The sequence below is a fragment of the Gallus gallus genome, chromosome 15, assembly GCF_016699485.2.
Source record: "Gallus gallus isolate bGalGal1 chromosome 15, bGalGal1.mat.broiler.GRCg7b, whole genome shotgun sequence".
Classification (NCBI taxonomy): domain Eukaryota; kingdom Metazoa; phylum Chordata; class Aves; order Galliformes; family Phasianidae; genus Gallus; species Gallus gallus.
The window spans coordinates 10,637,972-10,656,075 of NC_052546.1; the positions used below are offsets into that span (position 1 = coordinate 10,637,972).

Sequence of the window (18,104 nt, forward strand, 5' to 3'; positions counted from 1 at the left end):
TTCATTTCTGACCGAATTCAACTCGTGCTCTGTGCACGCAGTAATAGAGGAAATTGGAAATATACCACTGTTTCATTTGGAAAGCATCTAAATGGAAACGCTGTGCTACGGAAACGCAGGAACACTTTAATTTTGTGTTGGTTTTTCTGTTCCTTTTAGATTAAATTGTGTTCTTTCTATGTAAAAGTGGCCACCATCAAGCGAGAAAGATGCACATAAGCCAGGTAAATAGCGCCACAATAAAGCACAGTATTTATCTGCCTAATGAAAACATGCCAGGCTGACTCTACGTGATTTATTTTTTTCCATATGATGTGCAAGAACAATAAAAAAAATCCTTCCCCAGCAAACTCAGGAGGATTTCTGGGCTGGGTCACTGACACACACCGTAACTCCATTATTTTCCCAGATCATCTCTGAACATGTGAAGTTTCAATCATCTCTGTCCCAGAACTTCTTCCCCTGTAAAATTGATCTCTAGGGAAAGCTTCCCCGGCAGTCAGCTTAACTATCCCTTCCTCTCATTTTCATCCCATTACTCCCAGCCAATTATTTGTTAGGTTTATTGCGATGAGCAATGGGTATCTGTGACCTTTCTTACTCTGAGCTGTGTATTATGGGATGGGGACGTGGTGAGGAAGCCTCTTACTGCCAATGGGTTCAGTAATTGTTTTACCTTTAAATATATCTTCAACCAAATCCCCCAGCCATTGTGGGGATGAGACTACAACCTTGGTGAAATGGAAGCTGCACAATGAGCATCCCTGTGGCTCTCTCTAGAGGTGGAAAGGCTTACAAGGAACAACAGAAGTTTGCCTAGAGAGGTGTTGGAATCACCATCCCTAGAGGTGCTCCAGAACTGTGGGGATGTGGCACTGAGGGATGTGGGCACAGCAGGGGTGGGCTGGGGTTGGGCTCAGTGATCTTAGGGTTCTTTTCCAATTTTAATGATACTAAGAGTCTACAATTGTATGAAAAGAGAAGTAAAACTGTAACACCCATGAGTTGCTATAGAATCCTAGTAGTAATAATAATAAGACATGATTTATTTGAACATTAAACAGTTCTAATTCAAATATGCTATTTTCTAAAGAGAGAGCACGCATATTAGGCAGCTTACACCCTGATCCTCCTCACAAAACACCATATAAGCATAAGAACCTGCTGCTCTGAGGAGGAGAATCGTAGACTCACTAAGATTGGAGAAGACCTCCAAGATCATCCAGTCCAACCACCCACCTACCACCCATGTAACCCCACTAAACCATATCCCTTAGCACCAAATCTAAATATTTCTTGAATGTCTCCAGGGACAGTGAGCCAACTACCCCCCCAGGCAGCCCATTTCACTGCCTGACCACTCTTTCAGAGATATTTTTCACAATATCCAACCTGAAGCTCTTCTTGATGCCTACCAACCTCACTCCATCCACACAAAACACAACCACTGCGAGCAGTATGGCAGCCTCACCTACCCCATCAGGAAAGGTGCAGTTTCTCTCTCTGGATACAAACAACCCATACTTGAAAGCTAGTTGCCATCATATCTGGGCTCTGATGTCAATGAATGGTCCACTTCTCTTATAGCGTTCATTCTCTTCCCTGCTGATGCAGCCATAAGTAGGTCATCACCTTCACCACGTGCCCATCGCCTTGGGCTTTGGATGTCAGATGTCAGCCACTGGCACCAACTCTACTCAAGACAGAAGCTGAAAGATATCTATTTCAGTCCTTAAATAAGTAAATGGCAGCCACTTAAGGGATCCCTTCAACAGATTGTCTCCTGTGTTGAGACCACTGCTTTCACCAGGTCACTTTTCCTTACTCTATGAAAGGTGGAGAATGGGAGGAGACCCAAGGGCCCTGGCTGAGAGTCTGGCCCTGACTCTGCAGGAATGCTGTCTGCCACACAACCTAATGACAAGGAAGCCTGCCAAAAGCCCAGTGAAGACACTCAGCACAAAAAGACATTTGATTCGAGGAAGGTAAAGTGAGGCAAAGCAGCACTGTAATGTTGAGTGTCCCGTCCAGCAGCCAAGGCAGATGTCTGCACAAAGGTTCTGAAATCACAGGGTCCCAAGTCCACTTTCAATGGGCGGTATCCTGAGACAGAAATCAGCAGCAAAAACCAAGTGAAGAAAAGGCTGAGGTCTTTAAGATCATTGTGGTGAACCTCATAAAGCCCAGTGGGGTATGTAGCTTTTCATAACATCATGCACACCTACAAGTCTTTAGCACTGGGGAAGTGATACAATGAGCTTGTAAATACTTGTCTTTGCATGTCACTTGGTGTAGCAATTGGACAGATCAATACAATGGGAAAGGCATTACAACAAAGGTGTAACGACAAAAGGACTGACACAACAGAGAAGTGCTACAAAGGAAGGGAAGAAGATTGCTCACCCATATCAGAAGATTCCAGCTTCACAGCAGAAAGCTCCACCAAAGAGGGATCCCCAGAAAGAGACCCTTCCCCAGGGGCAGTCAGCCCTTAAATAAGGTCTAAGAGAGGTGCAGCCAGGCTACACCCCTTCCTATCACACAGCTGCATTGCCTTCACCTGTGCTCCCAGGGCTGACCAGGTCCTTTCCCCAGGTGCTCCATCACTGCTTCAGGCCCTGACTCAGCAGTTCCCATACACTTGGACACAACAGCCTTAGCTTCAGCAGACCAGCACCCCATTGGGCGCTCCAATTCACACACCTCTAAGTTCTGAAATGTGCTGCTCTCCTCTTAAGCACTCTCACCATTTCTCAGCATCGTGGTCAAGAGATTTCTGACACTGTCTGACACTGACAAGCCTGTTCTATCCATAGGCATTTCCAGCTGAGTTTGTTCCTTTCCAGAGGAGACAAAAAGACATTTGGGCTGATGGGTCTGGCTGATACGTGCTCCACTCAGTGGCCACTGAGCACTTCCCCAAGTTTTATTGCAGATTTAGACAGCGAGCTCTGCAGGGTGCAACATAAATGCAATTTGTGACTGACTCAACAGTAGAGATGAGAGGTTTGGCAGCTCTCAGAAAGTTTCCCATGTCAAAATATTGCAGGCTATTTTTGTCATTCTCACCTTACTAATTCCACCAAGCCGTCCAAGCTTGGCACACATCACAGTGTCTCATTTGGCTCAAAGCCTCTCCATTTTCAAACCAAACCATGTACCCTTCCTCCTGCAGAACGAATGTTCAATAGCAGAAGGGCAGAGCTGTCATGCAAATGTAGTTGCTCAGCTCTAAATCGTGATCCCCTAAAACAGAGTATACAGACGAGTTATCCAGTTTGCAGGTTAATTATTGCAATATTGGTATTCACACCAACACTCTCACCACAAACTCCCAATATGATTAACTTTCATCAGTAAATCTGATGCAGGCACTTAAATTAGGAGCTAGTTAGATCTAGAAGACCATGTTTGAAATTGTGCAGTTCTTTGACACCCTTTTTGTACTGCTGTGCAGTCCTGGAAGTGTTGCTCCAGCATTCAATGTGCAGCCCCACTGATGTGGCTTCCAGGATGAGTTTGGACCCAGGCTCACAGGGGCACCTCATAGATGCTGATGACATCCAATGCAGTCCTCTGCGTCTTCCCTTGACTATGGCAGCTACTTAGGACTGCAAGGTATACTGGGGTTTTTTTGCTTTGTTTTTGTGCTGTGGATTCACAGCAAGACGAATGATTCCCAAGGAAGGATCCCACCTTTGGCCATGAGAGAGGACTGCTCATCCCTACCTCCAGAGGGCTGTCCCATGGGGGTTATCCTGGCATGCCTACCACCGCTGCTCTGCCATCTGTGACCATTCCTCTCCAACACAAATACAACATGCAACTGCATGCATGATTTTTCCAGCTCAGTCCTTGTGCAGAGCTTTATACGGGGCTGTCCTCCACTGTCTGCGCTGCAGAACTTAACTGTTCATATTCATGGCTTAAGAGGAGACTGATCCCTGGCAAAACTCCAGCGAGAGCTCCATCGGCAGCTCTGAAGGCAAACTTGTGTTGATGCTCATCTGCAGCCTGGAATTTAAATTCCTACATCCACGTGAGAAATCAGAACCCGTTGCAGTAGTAAACTGATGTTTTCCCTGCCTGCTCTCAGGTTCAAGCTCTCAGACAAGAGATACTTCTCACAGTTGTTGACAAAGCACTTCTCACCTGCAGAAGAAATTGCATGGGGTGCGGTGCCACACCTTGGTCATCCGTCACCTCTTATCTGTGGATTCTGTAGACATCTGTGACAGGGAGCAACTGCTTCCCTCCATACTACAAAGCCCAACAAGAAATGAATATCTTCCCTCTGAAGCCTGGACTTTATCTGGCCTAAGGTATTTGCAAGGTCTGCAGTAACGAAGTACAGCAGGAGGGAGGACAAGTGTATGAATTCCATGCAGATGCTATCATTTATTGTTGATGCCACGACCCACTGCTAACACAGAGGGTTGTTATCATTCATGCACTGTGCCGGATAGGTACAGATGCATCCAGAATACAAAAAAAAAAAAAAAAAAAAAAAAAAAAAACAAGACAAAACCAGCTTGAGAAGACTGCAAACAGGCAAACACAAAAGGGAGCAAAGTAAGTATTCATCTTCTTTATAAACTGCATTTATTCTTTGTCTTCCCCTGAAAAAACACTGAAGAAACAGGATGAGGAAAGAGAGAACAGCAGTTTATCAACAAAGAAGTTCTGGCAAGAAACCAAGTCACCTTTGGAGCTTCTTGCTCTGAACAAGAAACCATCAATGCTAAGGTACAGCCATAAATGATTTCCACAATGGACTGGCCCAAACACTGAAATTATTCTGCAGGGAGCAGCTCTTCACAGGCTGATTGGACTCATTCAGTCTTGAGCACCGAGGATACACCAGGGGCTAGTTTCATTTATTGGGTTTAGAAGAAGTATTTACAAATCTAAAACCATAAATCTGATGTTTTGCTGCCTTAGCTAAAGAGCAGAAATGTAGCTAAGACTGATGCCAGCCTGGACTTCGCCTTCATCCTTGAGCTCTGTTGATTGATGGAGTTACATCCAGATCATTAAAAAACATACATTAAAAGGCGGCTCCTGAACAGCCCTGAATGATTAAATGCTAAAAAAAAAGCCAACAAACACTGACAAACAAAACAGACAAAACACAACAAAAACCAACCACCAGAATTCAGCAACATAAACAGGAAAGAAATGTACAGCAGCATAATATTGTGTAAAATGAAGGTCACTTCATCTGGCCAACTGGTAATAAAGATGGTGACAGGTTCCATCGTGAGCAATGTAGATGCTGAAGACAGCTGATCACCTCATCACTATTTCTTATAGGTTATAGCAAAGACCCCAGGGTATCTGGCAGCCAGTGGTGGGGCTGGAGGGAAGTTGCTCAGATAGTTGAGATGCTCCACTTTGCACCGGGGCTGTGGTTGGAGAGCACAGCCACTGGGGAAGTCACCAGATACCGAAGGGCTTCCTCGAAACCAAAGGCTAGCTAGACCAGGGCAGGGCATTCATTCGTTAGCAAACTCTCTCAAATGCACCATCTCAAATGTCAGTGAAATTTGGGTTATGGCTTCAGCCGTTGGGTCATCAAAGGGACCTCAGGAGGCTTCTAGTCCAACCTCTTGCTCAAAGACTACAAGATGAGATGAGGTTGCTTAGGGCTTTGTCCAATCTTGTCCTAAAAGCTGCAAGGGTGAAGACTGTACATCCTCCCTGGGCAACCGCTTCCAATACTCAGCTGTCCCAGTGGTAAAAAAAAAATGGGTTTGGGGCTTTTTTATTTCTGAGTGGTCATTTAAAAAAAAAGAAAGAAAGAAAGAAAGCTAAAGGGAGGGAGGTGGAAAGGTAAAGGGAGCACGCTAAGGACAAATAAAACAGCCTTGTGTGAAGGGGGTCAAGAAGAAGAGGCAGAGCTGATTTCACCTGTCTTTTGACACCTCTGTTCTGAATTGGTCATCCCAATTCCTTCATTGCCACCTGAGAACTCACATTCCCTAGAGGTTTTCAAGGAAAGGGTGGATGTGGCACTGAGGGCCTGCTTAGTGGGCATGGTGGGCATGGGTTGATGGCTGAACTTGATGATCTTAGTGGTCTTTTCCAATCTTAATGATTCTATTATTCTATGTTTAGGACATTAATCAGTCCATCCCAAATGGAACTTATAGTATGGCTTAGATCAATGGCCCTCTTGACCTCTTTCTCTCTAGTGACCATACGAACACCCTGGGCTACTCATGCAGAAGACAACACCTCCAACAAGATGTATAAACCTAGGGATGATGTTTCCTGTCCTGTCCTGTCTTCCTCCTTCTCACCATCCTCCAAACACACTTCTCTTCATTTTGTCCCCTCCTGTCAAAAGCTGTCTGAGAAAAAGCTGGTCCTGAGATGCCATCTCAACCACCAGTTTAGCACCTTCCTTAGTGATGCAAAATTCAGTGCATTAAGCCACAGGTCTTCAAGGATTCCTGTGAGCTTCAGGTAAGTTTGGGAAGCCAATTCATTTTCTTGCATATGGAAGACACTGTTGGCATCCAAATCAAACAGAATGGTCAGTCCAGCTTGCTCTGGGTGCAACATCCAGTGTCCTTCCATAGCACTCCAAGCACACACGTGAAGCCATTGAAGGGTGAGATCACTATAGGCAATAAAATACAATTTGTTGTGTAATTACTGCAAAGCACAGTGGCTTGTATACTTTAAAGGGCTCATTAATTTGAACTAGTCTCTTGTTTAGCTGTTACTTTTATGCAGCCTCACTCATCACGGAGTCAGACCCCAGCGCACCCCATTAACGCTGCACCGGCTGCCAAGCATCGCTCTTCCCAGCTCATGGGGACCAGCTGGCAAGGCAGCAACTGGAGATTAGGGCAGAACACGAGGTGTGAGCCAGTAGCTAATGTCACTTCACTGTTTTGGCTCCTGCAAGGACAGATCAATCCAGGTAGCTTTGGGAGCGGTAAACACGGTTTGTAAATGCAACTGCTCTGCTGACACCCTTTCTGCATTGTGCACTGAAGCTATCAAACAGGTGAGAAACACAAATATAAAGCTCGTTTGATGCAGCCCTCTTTCTTTTCCAGCTCGTCTGTAGGAGAGGTTGTCTGGGCACAGAGAAATTAGCATTGTTAGTTTGATGCATGCCAGGGTACCTATATGTGTTGGAGAAATGCAACACAATTAATTAGCCTCAGAAAAAAAAAAAAAAAAAAAGCATTTGAAGTGTTTATTGCAGGATCAAGCTCCTGGTTTTATAAGCAGATGGGGAAATAAAGTGCTAGGAATGACATGGAGAAAACAGCTGCACTGGGACCAGAAGCCTAATTCATAATTCAGCAGACTAATCAGTGAACATCTTCTGCAGTTCCTCAGCTGTAATGGAAGAACGTGAGGAGGCAAACGATTAGGCTGCTTTAGTTCTTAAAGAGCTTGCTACCAATTAGCTTCCCTTCTCTGCTGCCTGCGTACAGAACTAACGATGTGGCCCGTGTTATTGAAGAGACAGAGAAAAGTAGGTCAGCCTAAAATAATTGTCTTAACGATAAACACACTGAGGCACAATTTCAATACGGCTCGCTGAGAATTAATTAGAAGAATAAAGACCTGTTCACACCCGCTTTTCTGATGGCTCGCATTCTCCTGCACGAAGAGAAGGGGCCGATGTTTGTTGCTGATGCTGTTGGGGCTGGGATTGCCTTTTCCTAATGACTGCAGAGCCAGCCATGGTGGGGGATCATCTCTGCACAGATCCGTGTTCAGGCCGTGGCTTCGCATCCTGACTGCCCTGTGCCCATCACAGACACCTGGAAAAGGCACCACTTCATCATAGGGGACAGCACTGCGGCACCTGCCTGTCCGTGCTGATAGAAGAGGAGGCAGGCAGCCATTAGATGCCTGTGGCGGGGTGAATAGCAGGGAGCTGAGTGCTCGAGGGGGAAGTGAGCCCTGGGATAGAATCATAGAATCATTCAGGTTGGAAAAGACCTCAAAGATCATCAAGTCTAATCATCAGCCCATCCCCACCGTGCCCACTAACCATGTCCCTAGCATGGATTTGTCCCTGTGATCCCCCCCACCCTGTACAGGCTTGCATACAACCCACACACCATGTTCTCCTATGGAGGGAAAGCCAGACCTTCTCGAGGACTCACTTTCTAAAAGCCTTCTCCGAGCACAAACCTCTGATTAAAAGGAAGGAAAGTCATTTTCCATGTCTCCTTTCACGAACTGTATTACTGAGTCTTTCAATAATTACTGAGCTAATCTGAGCTAATCTGACATTCACGATCCTCTCTAACTGATGGACTTGACTCCAGTCATTCATTCAGTGCCATATAGAATCTGATTAACGTTACTTGGTGGAACAGAGTTCCTCTTCTTCCCCAAGGACACTATAATTTTAGGGGTAATTTAAATAATACAAAGGACAGCAGGTAGTTGGCAGGAGATCTTGTGCTGCTTTGAATTCACAGGCATTCCAGCCACCAGGAGAGGTCTTTCCCAAAAGATCATTTGATGTCATTGAGGGGAGGCAGCCAGGAAGGAGCAGGTGGGAATGCAGCAGGCAGGAGTCAGCGCTGAACACAGACCCAGGTCTGTATGGTCAGAAATATATGAAAGGCTCATAGAATCATTAAAGTGGGAAAAGACTACAGAGATCATCTAGTCCAACCATCAGCCCATCACCACCATTCCCACTAACCATGTCACTCAGTGCCACAGAGCTTCTCTCTGTTCTTCCCAGTGATCACCACCAGTCCAATCCCCAAAGAGGGATGGAAGTGCTCCACATGTGTCAGTGAGGTTATTTCCACGTCACACTGAAGTGCCCAGCATCCTCCATGGATATCCACCCTTGAGCAGCAGAGCCTGTGCAGGACCATGTCCTTCTAACTGCCTTTTCCATTGGGATCCACAGAACCTGTGGCTGCTGATGTGGGGCAGGAAATCTCCACTTTCTTCTATCCACTCCAGTCCAAACCTACACATTTTCCAAGACGTTACGTACAATTTGAAGTGCCAAGAGGACATGGCAAAGAAAATAATAACGACCTTAATATACATATATACAAATACATCTTTTTAATTGGACCCAAGCATACAGAAGAGCAGATAACAGAAGAGGAATGAGAATGTTGAAACACTGGCAGTACCATCTTACCTCTTTGTTACAGCTGTGCTGGGGGCTGCCTGTCGTGGTGAAGTTGAGCTCAGTGTCTCCATGCTGACAGCCTGCACAGTGTATTTCTTCTGAGCCTCCAGCTCCTGCTGTCTTTTACAAAGAGAATATTAATGTTCCTTCTGCCATGCCAGATACAGGGCTGTGGACCTCATGCAGTTCATTAGAATTATCCCAATAGATCTGAAATTAATTTGATGTCTGCAAGTGTGACTTGTCTCGTGGACGTTTGTGGGTTAATTAATATCTGGTTGACTTGCACCGAGCCCTGTGCACTATACATTTGAATTTAAACATTAAAGGAAAAATATTACCACGTAAGAAATGCATGTTAAGAGTGCCATGTATATTACCCTACTTCTTACAGTGGTTTCGGCTCCCACAGTCAGTGCGGTGTGCCATAGCTCTTTGTGTCTCATAGAATCACTAAGGTTGAAAAGACAGATAAGATCATCAGGTCCAACCACCAACCCATCCTCTCCATGCCCACTGACCTGTGTCACTCAGTGCCATGAGTGTCCATACAAAGCCCCAGCCCTGAGTCTCACGTCCAACAGGAACCCATGCAGAGTGGCCATCTCAGAGCCCCCAGCACCCAATGGTGTTGATGTCCACAGCCTTTCCCCCCCGCTCAGCATTCTCCTTCTGCCTCCCTGAACTCATCCCAACCTTCTGGTGCCTACATCTGACACCATGGGTGGTTGAAAGAACACCTTCTCCTATCAAAAGTTTTTTTGGGGAGGAGGATGAGGGGGTTAATTAAAGAAACTAAATCAGAACTTTGGAGATCTCGGGGTTTTAGAACTTGAGAATTTTATCAAATCAAACACTTTTATTACTCAGAACAACATAAAAATGAAGAAAAAGCGAAAGAAATTAAGCTAATGAAAAGCTGAGTAACTTAATTGAGAAAATATTTCTCAGTAAACGCTGGTGTGATGTTATCTGACAAACCCTTTTTCTCCAAAGCTCTCACCCACTGCTTTTGCATCCCCTTTGCCACCTGCTCCCCGAGGCGTTCCTTGCTGTGCTGCCTAGACCCATCTCCGACACTGCAATTCACAATTCCAGCTGGACTGCTTTCAGCTAGCTCTTACTATATTAATTATCAAGGAGGATTAGGAAATGTGGCCTCTAGTGCCTCCAAAGCCATAAAACAAACAAGCAGAGCTCAGGGTTAAATTCCATGTGTATTTAACCTGTCCCAGTGTCTAGGAGGACTAACCAGGAGGCTGATGCACATGCATGGTTGGCAACAAGCATGGAGGATCCCACATTGCTACTGAGGAAACCTTTGTACCAAACAAGGACAAATCAGAACACGTGCTGGTAGTTTTCCAGTCCTCAGAATACTGTATTAGTGTTCCAGAAAGACACCACCCTCCATCACCATTAACATCCACGAGCAGGGCCAGTCCTCCATCACTGGATTAACCAGTTCTTTGCTGGCAATGGTTTCTTTAGAAACTGAGCCGTGTCATGCATGTGCTACCACCACATGCCTTTCAGATGTGAGACAAGAGACTTAACGTGTAAGTCCTTCTGCAGCTGAGGAGTGCTTCCTAGAGAGCACGCACAACTTTCAGAACCACAGCTGTGACTCCCTGCTGCTCCATCCCTCACGTGGCAGCGCCAAGAGATCCAGCTTCCCTAGTCTGACTTTTAGAAACAGAAGGGGTAACAAAAGGACATTGATTCCAGTAGTATGTCTGCTCTGATCCGCATAGCAAGCGCCATCTGCGACACTTGTGGGGCACTGCCCACAGCAGCTTTATGCCCAGACCTGCTTGCACTGCTCTTCCCCCACAGCTGCTATGGGCAGAACTGGAGAGAGCTGGGCCACGGCTGATCTCAGCTTGTGGTTTGTCTCATTGTGCCCTAAACAGCTTCTGCTAACATTATTTTTGTGATTGCCCAGCTGATGTTATGGCATTTGGACTCACCGGCAACTGCTATAGCTTCTGTTTGGTGGCAAAGACCAAACATCCAGCATTTGCAGATATATCTGTCTGCCCCACTGGGGAGCCTTTTCCATGGTGCCAGTGACCAATCCAACTCAACAGTTGATTTTATTCACTTTTGCAGGATTTGCAGATGCTGGTTTTGGCAGGGGCTCTTAGAGGGATGTTCCTACCCTGACCTAACTGCATATAAATATGCAACGACCTGAACCAGAGAGGAAAGAAAGAGGTGAAAATACTGATAAGCCACCTTGTACTATAACGATACATTATAATGAGAGGCAGGGAAAGCTACTGCTATTGTATGACATAGGCAACAAGTTGATTAATGCAACAGATACCGACAGTTGTGGCATACTGGAGGAGGAAACTATTCCCCCGCTCGCTAAGAAGCAACCAACACAGCATACTGTTGCCTTAATAATTAATTAATATCATCAGCATGCCAGGATAAGGAAGAAAACTCATCTCCTGTCAGGTTGTTAGCTCTCCTTATCTTTCAGTACCAAGTAAAGGAACAGTTTCAAGAAAATAAAAAGAAGGCGGCTCACTGCACAAAATTACAGCACATGTCAGGCTGGAAGGGACCTGTATGGACTATTTCCCTAGTGATTCTATGATTCTCCTTAATGGTTTCATGATTCTGTTCAGGTTGGACATTAGGAAACACAGGCTGCCCACTGGGGTGATGGGGTCACTGTCCTTGGAGGCGTTCCAGACTCATGGAGAGGTGGCACTGAGGGATGTGGTCAGTTGAGCACGGTGGGGATGGATTGGGGTTGGTCTTGGTTGATCTTAGAGGCTTGTTTTCCAACCATAATGTTTATATGATTCTACGATTCTACCATTTGATCCAACCTCCTTGCTCAAGCAGGTTGGTCAGGAGCCCTGGTCAGGACTGTGCCCTGTTGGACTTTGACTATCAACAGTATTTCCTCATCCTGCTTTCCCAGGTGCTTCCCACCAGCTCGTTGTGCTGGAAGCAGTGGAGCACATCCAAAGTGATCAAAGGCAAATCAGGGATTCCTGGCAATGATCACACAGGAAGGCGCAACAAACTTTAAGTAATTATGTTGCTACAGTTTATTGGGTATGTATTAGTTTAAAACTGATTATTAAACCCCATAGAAGATAGTTAAAATAATTATTCTCATTTGGAGAGACAAGCTTGCAATAACAATTCTGACTTACAGAATAGCATTAGCTATAATGCAAATGCTCGCCGAGCCTGGGACTAAAGAAATACACATTGCTACTGTATGAGCAGAATGGTGGGGTGAGGTCTGGACCCCATAATCCCAATACATTGAGCTCAGTGGACCCCAAAATCCCAATACATTGAGCCCAAAAGCAGCAGGTGGGATGCTCTCCAAGCTGAGCTGTGGCACCACTGCTGGGCACTGTGACCGAGGTTGCACGTTCATGTGGTCTCCACCTCCACGGGATGGTCAGGTACAACCTGAGCCCTATCCTCAGAGCTCTTCTGTCCCAGAGTCCCGCAGAGCAGGCTGATGAGTGCCCCAGGGGGCTCTTTTCTGCTTGCCCACCAATCCCCACTCCTGGGGTTTTCTGCAGAACAATTATTCAGCAGAAACATGGAAAAAGCAAACACACTTCTGGCTTGAATTTCAATAGATGGAGGAATCTCTATTACCAGAAACAGTGCAGCATTGAGAATAGGGGCCCAGCAAAACCATTCTCTCTGCTGCTGATTTATCTTCTTTGCACACGCGCAAATAAAACGCCCATGCTCAGCCTGCTTTGCAGCACAGGGTGCAGGCAGGATGGGAAGGAGGTCACACTCACTATTCCAAATTGGTTTACGTATCTTGCTAAATCAGATTACAGGCGCCAGACAAGAGATTTAAAATAAATTGAATATCAAAAATTTAAATACATCTTATGAAACTTCCAGCTCCTACATGAACACAGCTTTCAAAATAATGAAGGGATGTTAAATATGCATCTTGGGATATTTCTGCCAGCTATAACCTTTAACAGCCCTCCGCACCGTGCTGAGAAACTGAACTCATGCATATTCTCTGTGCACGTCCCTTCTATCTTAAGTGCCACGAGTATTGCTGATTCATGTTCAGCCAAGTGCCCCTTTCTCCATGCCTGGGAAGCTGCCCAGTGAGACCCATCAAAAGCTGTGTGCCTCCAAGCTTTCCGAAAGAGGAAACCCCCAAAACAATGATTATGTCCAAGAGAATCCCAAGGGCTGCCCACCAGCCTTTGCGCTTACAGCATAAAAGCTCTGGGCCTATTTCTGAGGTTTTACAGCTCATCTTTTTATGCTTAATAAAACCGGGGGAGGTATTTTGAAAAATATATTAAGAAAATACACCTGGGAGCGAGCTGAGGGGAAGGCTCCACTATGTTTATTGTGATTAAATAGTAAAAAAGCAGATGATACACAGAAAGAATATTCACTGTCACTTCAAGAAGTCTCTCAACACCTTCATGGCAAGATGTCAACAACTCTCGTGCTGGAGAAGAAATGGGGAAAATCATTCAAGAAAGGGCCTTTCTTGAGATGCAGCAGCTCTCATTGAGACCCCACAGAGCCCACAGCAGGGGCAGGAGACCAGCACAGCATCATTCTAAATACCGGAAGAAAATCAAAGCTGGGCTGACTGTCGGATCAAAAAGTCAAAAGAAGGAATTTCAGCACAAAAAAATGAGGTTTTCCTTGTAACCAATGGAAGAAACAGGAACATCCAGGGGCCCACACATCCTGCCCATTGACTGCCCCTACAAAGCATCGATTCCTCTCCTTTGGCCATAAGAAAAGCCAGAGAGAGCATTTCATCTGCAGATATCCGCACTGAAGAAAGAAAAACGTGGGGAGCTGACTCACACTCCTATGCTTCAGCCTGGGCTGCAGTATTTGACAGCACTGCCCAACATTTTCATCTGAAGACTATCACCAAGCAGAATTAATGATGTCCCTACAGCTCTGGGGAGTTCTTTTATCAATAATTCACACAGAGATGTGCCATTTACTGGAGGTGTTCCTAATACGTTCCACCACGATTATTCTCAGCATGAAGTAACACAGGACAGAATTTAGAATTAAGTATTGTTGACAATGGTAGCCAGCACCAGGGCATCCAGTGAGATAGTGAATGAGGACTGATGAGTAAATTCATTATAAAACCTGACTGTTTGGTTACAGGACTTAACCAACATTTTAGATGTGCTAAAAGCAAAGCGAGAATGACACAGCCAGAACCAAGATGGCACAGTGTCAAAGTCTGTGTTGGAGACGAGTGACCTGAGGGCATCAGAGGGATGGTGGAAACCAAAGCACTGTGAACTTCCAGCACACAGTTCAGCAAAGAGTAAGATGGAGATCAAGGGGAGGAAACATTAAGTATTTTCTGTGGCATTAGAGCAGTGACACTGTCACTGGTTCATAAATCTACTCCTAAGTCCCAGGCTTGCAAAGGCTGTCGACCCATTGGAAGGAGATCATAAAACCACCACAAAAACAACTGAAAGTTGGAAAATCTTTACATAAGAAGTTCAGAACTGTCAGCGTTTCTCTTGTTGATGCAATCTTCGAAGGATCACTTTGGTTTCAGACAGTGGGGACCACCTGGAGGAGGAAGAACAGGTCAGGTTGGCCCTCTCTGTAGGCGGACTTCCAAACTCCCTGGGTCACTGTGCCAAAAGCATGTGGTGCAATCACTTTGCTTCCATCTCAGCGTAATCCCCAAAGGTGTTTTGAACAAGAGAAAGACAGTCTTGCAATCAGGGAAGAAAAGAAAAACAGGTGGACTAAAAGCCAAACCTTCTCAAGAGTGAGTGAGCGGTACGACAGATGTACCTGAGATATACTCCTAAGCAAGGCACTCTAGATCACCGTTTGAAAAGGAACAATTTCAAGGAAAGAAAACCACAATTATTTCATTTTTCTTCCTGGAAAAAATCTTCGTTTTTACTCTAATGCTTTGATCTGAACTCCTACCTTTGCAGCCTGCTGTAGGGAGCCTGCTTTGCAGGGTGGTTGGACTTGGTCCCTTCCAACCCCTACAATTCTGTAATTCTGTGCTCTTCCTGGGAAAGAGAATCTATCTGGAGGAAGATTTTGGTCTCTGCCTTCAAATTCCTGAAAATCCTAACAGCAAATACACAGCCTGAGTCAGATCCCTGGGATATTAACAGGGACATTTGGATGTTGCAACCTAATGCCCAGTCCATAGCTGGGTAAAAGATGCCATAGCGGTCCAAGAAAAGAGTCTTTGTAATTAGCCATTAAGCCCAACAACTGCTGTTCACAAAAGCCCATGAAAGGCTATTTCTAATGGTATTGACATTATTCTGCCTGCATTTCAGCCTGCATGTTTTCTGTTAAGATTATTTATGCATCCCTTAAAGAAAGGCCTCGCAGTCCCTATTTGCCATTCCATGACGGCTGCATTAACTTTATCTAATGGGACATTTTAGCTATTAAACATGGAACAATTCCAGTTTAAGCATACTTCAGAAAGTTAGACATTAATTACAGCAACAATCTTAGGAGAATTAGAGACAACTAATTAATGGGCTGCCTCATTGTTTGTCAGAAGTGATTTCTTCTGATAGGAAATGGAGCTTAAGACCAACTTTACAAATGCAAAATAATCACGGATCAGAAAACACATCCTTCCAGAAAATTTGGCAATAATTTCTGCTGGGAATAAAAGCTACTCAGAAGGGCACCTCCGAGCTGTGCTGTGTTCTGAACCCTGTATCTAATTCCACTTCTCACTTCTCATTAAACTTGTCCACTCACCCACAGCAGGGCTTTTCGTTGGTTGGTTGTTATTGTTGTAGTCGTATGGTTGGTTGTTGTGATGTTATATTCTGGACCACAGACTATGTTATTTTGACATTCTGTTCTTAAACTTTGGAATTTGGAGGGTTTTGATGGGAAATACATACACATATATTTGGGAGAAAGAAGGAAAAAAAGAAGAAAGAGACTGAAAGAAACGTATCCTTAAAGCAATGAGATGGTCTGAGCAATGCTCCTACATCTACGGTTCTGACCTCAGAGCCATAAGGGAGGTGCAGGACTCAAGAAGAAACAGGCACAGCGAGCAGATTCTTCCCTTCTGCTCAGATCCAACAAAGCCTTTTCCCTACATGGCCATAAATATCCCTTCCACCCCTCCCTCACCCTTCGATTTATCAACTCCCAGTCCTGTGTGACAGTGAGTATGACACATAGCACAGATCCAGAGCCCATATATCAGTAAGCATCAAGCCAAAGAATTCAGGAAGGGCCTTCTGGAGTAATTTGAGGGTTAGAAAATAAGGCTTTTAGCTCAAGACGAAAAAGTTCCATTTGTGGATCATCCATCTGGAGGATGAAAACCTTCATCCTGAAGACAGAGAAGAGCCACTGGGCTGCCATTACATTTCTCTTCTGTCCAGCCAGGAGATTGCTGCCTGGCACAGACAGACAGACAGCTGTGTTACAGATCTGAGCAGCCATAGAGCACGGGGTTGCACAGAGATTATTCTAATCCTTTCATTAGCTTAAATCCTTCTTTTCTCCAGCACAGCTGATACTGTTACCAGGAGAAAGGAGTCAGTGGTGCAGGAGCACTCTCACCCCTTTCTGCCAAGGAGATGGAGCTGGGAATAATCCCCTTTGTCGAATGTGGATGAATGGTGCGTGATTGGCACCGTTGGCCTTTCTGTTAATCACACCAGAGTAGATGGAGATGCTCCGTGCACACACGGCAGCTTTGGAAAGGAGAAGCAAAAGCCTCAGAAGACATTTCTTAATTAGGAAGGTTTCATTTCTATGGATTAACATTTTTATTATACTCATTAATCATCTCTTCCCATGTCCTACCATCACACAGCTATGCAGGAACATGGAGCACTGCCCTCCACTGCAGGGTGCAGGCAGTTCCCACCCATCTCTTGGAGTCCTCCAGGAGATGCCAGCTCCCACCTGAGCTCAGAGGTCTCCCTGTCACCTAAGTGCTGCTGTCCAGCAGCCTGAGACCACCCCATGGCCCAGTGGAGCAATAGGCACTGAAGCCCAGGGAATCTGTCCCATGTCTTATGAGGGGTAGCTGGGGGAACTGGGGTGGTTCAGGCTGGAGAAGAGCAGGCTCAGGGGAAATCTTATTGCTCTCTCCATCTCCCTGAATGGAGGCTGTAGTGAGGTTGCATGTAACAGCAACCTCACTCTCTGCTCGCATGTAACAGCAATAGGACAAAAGGTGATGGCCTTTAGTTGCACCAGGGGAGGTTCAGGTTGGATACTAGGAAAAATTAATTCTCTAAAAGAATGGTGATGCATTGGAATAGGCTGGGAGTGGGGGGGGGGTCACCATCCCTGGAGGTGTTCCAGAACCATGGAGATGTGGCACTGAGGGATGTGGTCAGTGGGCACGGTTCGGGTGGGCTGGGATTGGACTTGGTTGATCTTAAATATATCTTCTCCAACCTTAATGATTCTATCCTCTGACTCTGTGCCAAGGATCAACCCCACAGACTCCTGTCCTGTCTACTCCATGGGATCAGTCTCTATGGGGCTGAGGAACCTGAGCACAGGGCTCAGTGAAAACAAAGATAACTGGCTGGCATTCAGCCCCAGGTCATACGGAATGAGGATCACCCCATATGTTGATAGCCTTGACAACATGAACATGGGTTGAAATGTCCTCCTGTTGGCTCAGACATATTCTGAGGTATACGAATATGCTAAAAATTACTCCTGGCCCAATGTCTCCAACCCCTGTACCTTTCCCAATGGTTCAGCTCCATCACAGTGAGTCAGGGTCACTACATGCCCCTGGTGCTTCTTCTGACCCAGATGGCAGTGACCCTATATCCAGGACCCAGTGTGAGCACAAAGCATTCAAATACAAGCAAATCATTGCCCTACTGTATTTTTCCTGCTAAATTGGATCTGTCCTGTCAGAAAAGCAGAATGGTGGCTTTTGCGCAGCCACCAACGTGAAAGAAAA

The 18,104-nt window shown here is 45.5% G+C and overlaps 1 long non-coding RNA gene across 3 annotated transcripts in view; it reads right to left on the bottom strand.

The window, feature by feature from the left end:
• LOC107054686 overlaps positions 1-18,104 on the bottom strand; it is a 52,913-nt gene that overhangs the window by 27,734 nt on the left and 7,075 nt on the right. For 2 of the 3 annotated variants that reach the window (XR_005840090.1, XR_001469198.3), the window contains exon 3: positions 9,149-9,259. This is a non-coding gene — a long non-coding RNA (uncharacterized LOC107054686). The remainder of the gene's footprint in view (positions 1-9,148; positions 9,260-18,104) is intronic. The other variant, XR_005840091.1, reaches the window with a different exon arrangement.